At 46.5% G+C, this 9,887-nt stretch overlaps 1 long non-coding RNA gene across 1 annotated transcript in view; it reads left to right on the top strand.

Moving 5' to 3' along the window:
• Window positions 1-2,351: 2,351 nt before the first annotated feature.
• Window positions 2,352-9,887, top strand: part of LOC116223746 — a 16,950-nt gene continuing 9,414 nt past the window's right edge. Inside the window, exon 1 of the long non-coding RNA XR_004165242.2 lies at window positions 2,352-2,609. This is a non-coding gene — a long non-coding RNA (uncharacterized LOC116223746). The remainder of the gene's footprint in view (window positions 2,610-9,887) is intronic.

Below are 9,887 nucleotides of genomic sequence, written 5' to 3'. Positions count from 1 at the left end.
AAGTATGACTCAAGGACATCCAGGGGGTAGCTGCTGGGCACGGAGATGGACATGGGAGAGACGATTTAATCAAGCAAACGCCAGTTTCTTCAGTGCACAGAAGAAACAGTGTCAGAACGAAAGTCCTTTAGCCGATCGAGTTTCTGGGGTTGGATAACCTGAAAGCATGCATTTAAAGCCTAACATCCGTTGGCAGGTTGCGTAAGTGAGTATATGAGCATATGGTGAAGGACTTTGTGTTACCTGTGCGGCCATCAGTCCTGTCCAGAGTCTGCGTCCTCCTGCAGAAGTCATCCCGGGGCTCAGGGTCGGCCTCCGTGTATCTGGCACCACCTGTGCACCCCGCTGGGGACAGCCTGGAAGGGGGGGGGGGGGAGAGGACTTGGCTTGTCCTGCTGAAGGTATAGGGTGGCTGGCTTGTCCTGCTGACGGTATAGGGCGGCTGTCAAAAACCAGGTCCTTTCCTGGCAAGTAGTCAGAAAAAGTTGTTGCAATGTTCTCCTCTAACATCTTTACAAGTTGTGTCAGCAGTGGACAACTGGATGTATGCGAATGTGAAAAAAGAATCCCATCAGTGGATTGCAGGCTGCCCCATCTTATATGATGCTTTACAACTGAGACTGTATGATGATGCTCATCCCTCACTGTGCTTGAAAACACTTTCTGACAATTCTTTTAAGAAAAAAATGAAATAATTATTATTATTATTTTTTTTATATCTCTCAACTCTTCTTCAAGGACATGCTTTCTCACAAGCGCATTTGTTCATTCCCCTTTGGTTTCGTGTCGTGTGTCTCTCTATTGAACAAACGAAAAGCATCCAGAAGAGCAGACAGGACTCATGAGTGGCTATGATGAGGTTCTGGAGAGAAGAGTAGAGTAAGACTGACGATGGATTTGGTTTGGAATATGTCTGATTGCAGTGATCATTGACTACATTTCCTATAATGCTCTGTTATACTCTGGAATATGTCTGATTGCAGTGAGCATTGACTACATTTCCTATAATGCTCTGTTATACTCTGGAATATGTCTGATTGCAGTGAGCATTGACTACATTTCCTATAATGCTGTTATACTCTGGCTAAGAGGCAAGTGAGTTGAAAGTAGGGGATTGGTGTGGTGCAGTGTTGGAGACACCAACCAGCATTTCAGCTTGAATATGTTTCTTCCAGGAAACGTCATACATTTTTTAAATCTGAATTCAGTCCATGCTGCCTCTTATGGTCTTTGAGTTTTACTTGAGTTGAGGCTGAGCTGTCTGATCACACACAAATCCTGCCAATCCCGTCTATTTCAAATAATTCACATGGAGTGTCTAATAGAAGGATTTGTGCTGAAGAAACTCTTGTGTACGACAGCAGCGGCGGCGGGTTTGGGGACTCGGCACCAAGAGATGGGATAGGAGGAGTCCTTCCACCTTGGATTCATGTTCAAGTATCAAATAGACAGATATGTGTTAGAAGAGATTTGGTGAGCGACCAACGACCTCACTGGGGCGCTCGTTCAACGTGTCATGGCAAGGTCAGCTGTCTGTACCTCACCGCCTCACCACAGGGGTGCCCCAAGGCTCGGTTATGGGACCACTTCTCTTTGCCATTTACACCACCTCGTTGGGCCCTATCATCCGCTCGCATGGTTTTTCCTATCACTGCTATGCAGATGATACTCAACTGTATCTGTCTTTCCCTCCTGACGACACCACTGTCTCGGCGCGGATCTCGGACTGTCTCGCTGATATATCCACATGGATGAAAAATCACCACCTTCAGCTGAATCTGGCTAAAACGGAACTGACAGGCCAAACAGGTCATCCACCTCAACATCTATATCAATATTGACTCCGTATCTCTTATTGACTCCTTCCAAAACAGCAAGAAACCTCTGGGTCATTATTGATGACCAACTGACTTTCAGGCCGTACCTAACCCTGTATGCCACCCAGCTGCTGGTGCAAACCTTTGTGAGTTCCCGCCTTGACTACTGCAACGCCCTCCTAACGGGCCTGCTGGCATGCGTGGTGAAACCACTACAGATGATCAAGAACGCGGCAGCGTGTCTGGTGTTCAACCAACCCAAGAGGGCACATGTCATCCCGCTACTCATTGAGCTCCACTGGCTGCCTGTAGCGGCTCGCATTAAGTTCAAGTCACTTATGCTTGCCTACAGAGTGCTTGATGGTTCTGCTCCCACCTACCTAAATGCTCTTGTAAGGGCAAATGTTACACCCAGGATGCTGCGCTCGTCTAGTTGGCACTGCCGTCTGTGCAAGTACAGCAATCCAGACTATTCTCATTTGTAGTTCCACGTTGGTGGAATGAAATGCCAAGCACTACCAGAGCAGGGGCGTCCCTCTCTACCTTTAAGAAGCTTTTGAAGACCCAACTCTTCAGAGAGCACTTCCCTTCCTAACTGGCACTTCGACTAGTGCTTAACTTGCACTTACAACAGTTACATTCCTGCTGTTCATTGAATAATTGACAACTGATTGTGCTCCCAATTATTGCTCATGCATTTCAGGTGTGTGTGTCATGTGACTGTCTATAAAAGCTGATGCACCTGCACAAAATAAAGTGATTGAGTGTTCTCTGAACTTGCATCCAGTCTTGGTATGTTATTTGTCCTCCCAAAGTTTATATAGATTGAGTCTGTATATCTAGCAGTCAAGCTCTGTTTAACACCTGCACTTCTTTTTTTCTATTTCTTATGTAAAGTAGTATTTATTGTTACACACTAGGTCTCTATTGCTCGTAGCTTGACTTGACTGTAGCTCTCCCTTGTACGGCCCTTTGGACAAAAGCGTCTGCTAAATGACTAAATGAAAATGTAAATGAACGACAGCCGTGGCGGTGTGAAGTTTTTTGTGTGTGTGTGTGTGGGGGGGGGGGGTTGGCACCACTGGCTGGGATGCTGTGGTGTGGGGGGGGCCCGTCCATCTGGCTGTGGGGCCTGCGGCTCCGGAGGAGTGTGCGTCCTCCCCGTGAATCACTCGCTTCAGCAGCACACGCGATCTGCAGCTTCCCTAATGAAGCCCCTGCTGGAGCCAGCTTCCAATCGATCAGGCCTTGGGGCGCACTTTTACAAAAAATTATAAAATAAAACTCAAGTGAACGTACGCAATTAGTGAGTTTCACGCTGCCTGATTCGGTTGATTTGATCTAATTTCTTTAATTGAAGTTTTAGTTCAAAACTACGATTTCAAATTATTTCCCGTTGCCTTAGGGAGCCCCCTCCCCAGCACTTTACAGGCCATTCTCTGTTGACCTTCACGTCACGTATTACTGCAATGCTTTTTCTTGAATACTTTGACATGATTGAGTTTTTGAGCATCCAACCAGTAGACTTGAGTGTTGTAAAATGGAAATGCTGGTGAGGGTGTTTTTTCCCTAGCCTTGCCATTTTGTGTGTGTGTGTGTTTGTGTGTGGATGTGTGGATGCCTACAGGGCCAGTGTAAATATAGACTCATATGCCCACTGGCAATGTGATACAATGTGTGTGTGTGTGTGTGTGTCTGTGTGTGTATGTATGTGTGTCTGTGTCTGTGTCTGTGTGTGCGCGTGTGTGAGTGTATGTGTGTGTGAGGTGGGGGGGGGGGGACCATGATTGCGCAGTCCTTACATAACCAAAGCCCAGAGCAGTGCCCAGGCCATGAGAGCAGCTGTTGGTGAAAGAAGGGAGGAAAAGGGAGGAAGAGGGGGAGAAGGGGAGCAGATGCATCAGAGAAACGCATCGTCTGGGAATTTGTTTGAACACACTTTCTGGAAAAGACCACAACCTTGAGAGGGGTCCGCACCTTAGCCGGGGTTAGCTGCCGCGGTCCCCGTTTGGCCAAGCCGCGTGTGTGTGTGTGTGTGTGTGTGTGTGTGTGTGTGTGTGTGTGTGTGTGTGTGTGTGTGTGTGTGTGTGTGTGTGTGGCTACCGCGTCAGACGGCATCAGTCTGGTAAGCTTCGTTAGCAACCTCGGACCCAAACTCAAACGTTTTAGTTCACAGCGTCTGACGGAGAGACATTTTGACCCAAAAGCATGGCTTGCAGCTCCGTTCACACGTGAAAAAGCGCTGAGGTCATACCTAAGGAATCCAGTCTAGGAGGTGAACAGCGGGTCTGTGCACAGTTTTCAGTCTAAGGTCACGTCATAGCATGACCCTGTGCACATTCACAACTTTCCGTTGGTTTTCACTGGAATCTCATGTTGCCTTTCCGCTGTATCAACATCTGGTCGCTGCTCTCCGTCTGGCTAATTACTCTGTGAGGATTGGGATTGGTCTGCATGAGTGACTGTGATAATTGCCACATTTTGGATACTGGTTTGAACAACCAAAACAGGGTGAAAGAACTGCACAGACATGTATATTTATTGCATATATACAAAAATTGTAGTATGAGTTTTTGTTGAAATGTGGCAGTCCAAAAGTGATAAATAGCTGTCTGGGTTGAGTACATTTCTGTTTATTTCTTTGTGGTAATGAGCAAGATGCCCAGTGTACCCGAGGGAAGATTGGGAGTGAAAAACATTTTGCGTTATGACACACCCTGTGCAGTACCCTTATTTCTCCAGTCAGCCCCACAAGACAGAACAAGACTTAGAGCTGTGGCTGTATTTCCCATGAATTTAACATTAAATCCAAGATCATTTCAACTGTTATTTCAAAACATATTTAATTAATACACACACACACACACACACACACACACACACACACACAAATCATCTGCCAGGTTGCCACCATCAAAGTACCTACGCTGAAGGCTATGCTCAGCGTCTGCACATCTCACTGCACTCCTTTCCAGTTGAACAGTAAGTTATTTATCCCTCTCACTCTCTCCCCATGCCATGGTAAGCTAACCCTAAATGCCATGTACACTTAGCAGGTCTCTACACTCTCAAATCTCTGGAGGTAGGCTTGTGTTGGCAGTGATCCTTGGCTTACTAAAGTCATGGTTTAAAAAAGAGAAGGTCGTGTAAGTGGGGAAAATACAATCCCCCCCCCCCCCCCTGTACTGCTGATTCTCTTAAGAACTTTAAGATTTTGATATGAAATCTTGACAGAGAAAACAGACTCAAGCTTTATACTCTGTTTGGACATGAAACAGGAATGGAAAGAGACTCTTTGAGCTGTGTGTGACTTGAGTCTGTATGGGGTCTTCAGGGGTGCATTCTCCTGTGACACTGCTGAAGATCTGGATAGGATTTAAAGGTGTTGCAGAGGCCCGTGTATTGGCACCGTGTACTGGCACTGAGGGGGTTAAAGGCGTTGTAGAGGCCCGTGTATTGGCACTGAGGGGGTTAAAGGCGTTTTAGAGGCCCGTGTATTGGCACTGAGGGGGTTAAAGGCGTTGTAGAGGCCTGTGTATTGGCACTGATGGGGTTAAAGTAAACTGAGGGGCGATGCTGCTGTAATTTAAGTTGACTTTCTCCCACTGTGACACCGGCCCCTGGGAACCTTTTAGCCGGTGACCGCAGCGGCCCGTCTGGGCTGAGTGGGTCACCGGGCTCGGTGTGCGTCCGGCCAAGTCCATACTGACCTTTCTCAAGCTGGCGCTCGGCCCCAGAGATCAACCCCCTCCTCCCCCGCCCGTCCGCACTCTCCCCTCCCTCCCCCCTCCCCCTCCCTCAGGAGGAGTCGTCTGGCTGGCTGGCGCTCTCTCGCACACCTGTCCAAGTGAGGAGAGCAGTGAGAATGAGTCACGTAGAGGGTAAAGGGGCTGGTAGTGGAGAGTGGAGGGTGGTTGGGGGGGGGGGGTCCAGGCAGTGCTCTTCAGGAAAGCTCCAGCTCCCGCTCCTGCTCCAGCTCCGTGAGCTGGCTGCCTCTGAGCGCCTCTGACAGGCCAGTGTCTCCGTGGGGTCTCTGGGTTAAGAGCTCTGGGTGACTCCTGCCCCCAAACCAGGACGCATGTCTTACACTGTACTGTATAATTCATAGACAATACGGCACACTTCAAAAAAAGTAACTAGTGTTTCTAAACGGCCATTTCTACATCATACAGTGCTAGTACTAGTGTGCAGTCATGATAACTGTTGTGAAACATGTAATGAAGATCCTTAGTAGAAATATGTTTATGTAAGTTTGTATATGTAACCCCTTCTTCCCTGGTGCTATACGTAAAAATACATAAAATAAATAAAATGATAAAAATAAGCCCTTTCTAAAGGACATACAGTGGGGAAAATAAGTATTTGAACCCCTGCCGATTTCGCAAGTTTGGCCACTTGCAAAGAAATGTTTGATCTATAATTGTAATAGTATGTGTATTTTAACAGTGAGAAACAGAATATCAACAAAAAAATCCAGAAAACTGCATTTTATAACATTTATGACTTAATTTGCATTTGATGCAAAAAATAAGTATTTGAACCCCTAGCAAAACATGACTTAGTACTTGGTGGAATAACCCTTGTTGGCAAGCACAGACGCCAGACTTTTCTTGTAGTTGGTAACCAGGTTTACACACATCTCAGGAGGGATTTTGGTCCACTCCTCTTTGCAGATCCTCTCCAAATCCTTAAGGTTGCGTTTTCAATGGGAGGGAATGAGGGAATGAGGTTCAAGCCCAATATTCCACGTTATATGGCCCCATCCATAGTCCCCTCGATGCAGTGGAGTCGTCCTGTACCCTTGGCAGAGAAACAGCCCCAAAGCATAATGTTTCCACCTCCATGCTTGACGGTGGGGATGGTGTCATATTCAGCATTCTTCCCCCTCCAAACGCGGCAAGTCGAGTTGATGCCAAAGAGCTTGATTTTGGTCTCATCTGACCACATCCTGTCTCTCAATCCTCCTTAGAATCATTCAAGTGTTCATTGGCAAACTTCAGACGGCCCTCTACATGTGCTTCCTTGAGCAGGGGGACCTTGCGAGTGCTGCAGTACTTCAAACCATTACGGCGTAGTGTGTTGCCAATGGTTTTCTTGGTGACTGTTGTCCCAGCTGCCTTGAGATCATTCACAAGCTCTCCCTGTGTAGTTCTGAGGTTATTCTGCACCTTTCGGATGATCACCGATACCGCACGAGGGGATATCCTGCATGAAGCCCCAGACCTAGAGCGATTGACGGTTGTTTGGTGTTGCTTCTATTTACGAATAATCGCACCAATAGTTGTCTGCTTCTCACCAAGCTGCTTGCCGATGGTTTTGTAACCCATTCCAGCCTTGTGAAGGTCTACAATCTTATCTCTGACGTCCTTGGTCAACTCTTTGGTCTTGCCCATGATGGTGAGGTTGAAGGTGTGAAGTATGATTCTTTGGACAGGTTTCTTTTATACACGTCACCAGTTGAGATCAGGTGTACCTTGTTAGGGCTAATGAGGACTAATATGTGTGCTTCTTGGGCACGTAACTGGTCATTGGGAGCCAGAATTCTTGCTGTTTGCTTGGGGGTTCAAATACTTATTTTCTGCATCAAATACAAATAAAGTCATAAATGTTATAAAATGCAATTTTCTGGATTTGTTTGTTGATATTCTATTTCTCACTGTTAAAATACACCTACCATTACAATTATAGATCACACATTTCTTTGCAAGTGGCCAAACTTGTGAAATCGGCAGGGGTTCAAATACTTATTTTCCCCACTGTATATACAAAAGGTTTCTGAATTTGTTATTCATGCATGTGACGAGTTAATTGATTTTAATATTTTATGGAATGTTGATTTAAATAATTGACTTAAGTCTGATTGAATTCTTTTAAAGTCTTTTGAGTTCCTCCTCCACCAGGCCATGCAGAGCAGTGCATGTGAATGTATCTGAAACATTAATGGTGGAATGTGCTAACATAATGGAATGCTTTCTGAGGATGCTTGCTGAGCGAGTGAGAGGCCAAACGTGTGTCAGCGTAAGCAAGTCAGTGGAGCACAATGCCCTTAGAGGCTGAGTGTGTGTAGGTGTGTGTGTGTGTGTGTTTGTGTCTATGAGTGGGTCTGTGGATGTGAATGTGTGTGTGTACATGTGTGTGTGTGTGTGTGTGTGTGTGTAAGAGAGAGAGACAGGAGGGGAGTGTGTGTTTGTGGGGGAGCTTCTGTAAGTGTGTGCTTGGGTGTGTGTGTGTGTGTCTGCATGTGTGTGTATGTCTGAAAATATCTGTATGTGCGTGCTCATGTGTGTGTGTGTGTGTGCGTGCGTGCGTGCGTGCGTGCGTGCGTGCGTGTGTGCGTGCTTATCTGTGAGTCCCCTCTCTGACCTCATTACCCTGTTAGTCTGTGTTCTGTGCACTGCGGTGAAAAAACCCAACCTCTGTCACGCTGGGCATCAACACACACATATTTCAACCCACCCCTTCCATTTGTCATGTGCTCTTCGTGTCCCACAGGCCTGGCTCAGATCAGCTAACATGCTAACAGCATCTCAATGGCTATGTGCCCGTACTGTGCACAATGACAATAACATTGAATCCAATCTCATCTAATGATTTTAAAAACCCTTCACTCACGTGCTCCGGCAAGGCAGCCATCTGCGGCCTGACAGTAAGATTCCACTCTTATGCTGGGTGTGTTTTTTTTTTTACTTGCCCCTCTGGGGTCATATCTCAGTCAGTTCTGTAAGTTCTGGGTGAGGAAGGCAAGGAACCATGAAATTGCTTTTTCTGCTTTTGTTCTCCGTACATTTGTTTGTGCTGATCCTTGTATGTAGGCTAACCTTGAAGTTTTTCAGTTTTTTTTTTTGTCTGCAGCCCTAATTCACCTCCCCTGGGACCCCAGTGTCTTCCCATACTGACTAATGCAGCAGACAGCCATTGAGAAGTCTTTGTGCAGTCTTTCCATGAAGAATTGAATTATCAACCTCTTTACAGGAAAAAAAATCATTATTTATGTAATCGCACGAAAGGAACACTCAATTATGTGTAATGTGGGGAATGAATTACTTCTTAATATTTACTGTAAGTGGATTTCTGATAAACTGCCACTCATTCACTGGTGTGTTTGCTTTCAGTGCATATTCTAAACGCTAGCAGCTCATTTACATGAGATTAAGTGCCCAATGCATTCAAAACTAGTAGAAGGACATTTTGTGATAGGCTGTCCTGATTCAGCATCAGTGCTATCTCGTCCCATGTTTGTAAAGGACCATCAGCGCCTGATAGAATAATTTCATCCATGTCAGCTTGTGAGTTTTCTGAGAGTAATCTGCTGGTAGACAAGCGTCATAACTGTTAAGTTAGCCAATGGCACACCGCAAACAGCCTCATGCCATTGCAAAGAGTGAATGAGTGCTTGAGAGAGATGTTGCTGGATGTCATAATTTTACACATGACATAACGTGGCCCTTGAGACTTCCCCCTTGCGTCCCCGACTACGGTTTGATTGAGTTTTCATTTGAGTTTCCACCCCTCCTCTCCCCCCTTCTCTCTTCTCCTCCCTCCCCCCCTCCCCCCTCTGTGTTTCCCCCCCTCTCCACACGGGCCCTGGTAACAAAGTCACTGAGTGACTCAGGGACTCGCTTGAGTGGGTCTGCAGGACTCGGAGGATTTGCAGAGCCAAGCTAAAATTCAGACTTACAAGCAGGGCACGGAGGCAGGCAGGCAGGCAGGGAGGGAGGCAGCCGATTGCTTCAAGAGCTTTGGGTTCAATGAGTTCCCAAGAGAGAGCAGGATGTGCTGGGTAAGGGGGAGGGGGAGAGAGAGAGAGAGAGAGAGAGAGAGAGAAAGACAGAGCGCAATAGAAAGGCAGAGAAGGAGACAGATAGAGAGAGAGACAGTGTGTCAGAAACTGGGAATTTATCTGTCAGATGAAAGGAATGAAGAGCAAGTGTCTTTTGCATGTTTGATAGGAAGAGAGAGACAGAAAGCTGAGGCAGTGAGAGAGATAAAGAGAGAGAGAGAGAGAGGGAGGGAGAGAGAGAGAGGGAGAGAGATCTGCTGTGCAAGGATTTAGCATTTTCATGTCTGCCA

Source organism: Clupea harengus, chromosome 15 (assembly GCF_900700415.2).
Source record: "Clupea harengus chromosome 15, Ch_v2.0.2, whole genome shotgun sequence".
Lineage (NCBI taxonomy): Eukaryota > Metazoa > Chordata > Actinopteri > Clupeiformes > Clupeidae > Clupea > Clupea harengus.
Note: the sequence above shows the minus strand (reverse complement) of the source record. Positions and strands in the feature narration are given on the sequence as shown.